Source organism: Sinocyclocheilus grahami, unplaced genomic scaffold, assembly GCF_001515645.1.
Source record: "Sinocyclocheilus grahami isolate Dianchi unplaced genomic scaffold, SAMN03320097.WGS_v1.1 scaffold20256.1, whole genome shotgun sequence".
Lineage (NCBI taxonomy): Eukaryota > Metazoa > Chordata > Actinopteri > Cypriniformes > Cyprinidae > Sinocyclocheilus > Sinocyclocheilus grahami.
This window is the reverse complement of record NW_015517949.1, coordinates 2773-3264: the sequence shown is the minus strand read 5'-3', so window position 1 is coordinate 3264 and position 492 is coordinate 2773.

Below are 492 nucleotides of genomic sequence, written 5' to 3'. Positions count from 1 at the left end.
TCTAAAATTAGACCCCACAGATACATGTAACCTACATGGACTGAAAGCCAAACAGAGTGTCAACAATAGATGAAGTCATGACAGGACATTAGATGTTACTAATATTAAGTGTGACTCATTGGACAGGTAATGCTATAATATGTTGAGCCACTTAGTCTTTGATTATATGAATCTGTCCTCTCCATTTTGTCAAATATCCAAGAAAAATCAGTTAGCTTTCTGACATTTCGAAAGTTTGATGTAACTATGAAAGTGGAAGTAACATGATTTTGAGGCTTGTATCAAACAAGAACCTAAATATGGATTGCCTGTAGATGGCAGCATTGCACAAGACATTTTTTTCCAGTCACATTTTAGGGACTGTCATAAAAGACTACAAAAATATTGATATGTAAAAATTAAAAACAACAAGGCTTCCACTAAAAATAACAAGAATGTGCAAGATAAACTGTGAAAAAGATGCTACATTTGTACGTAAAGTCATTTATGTTA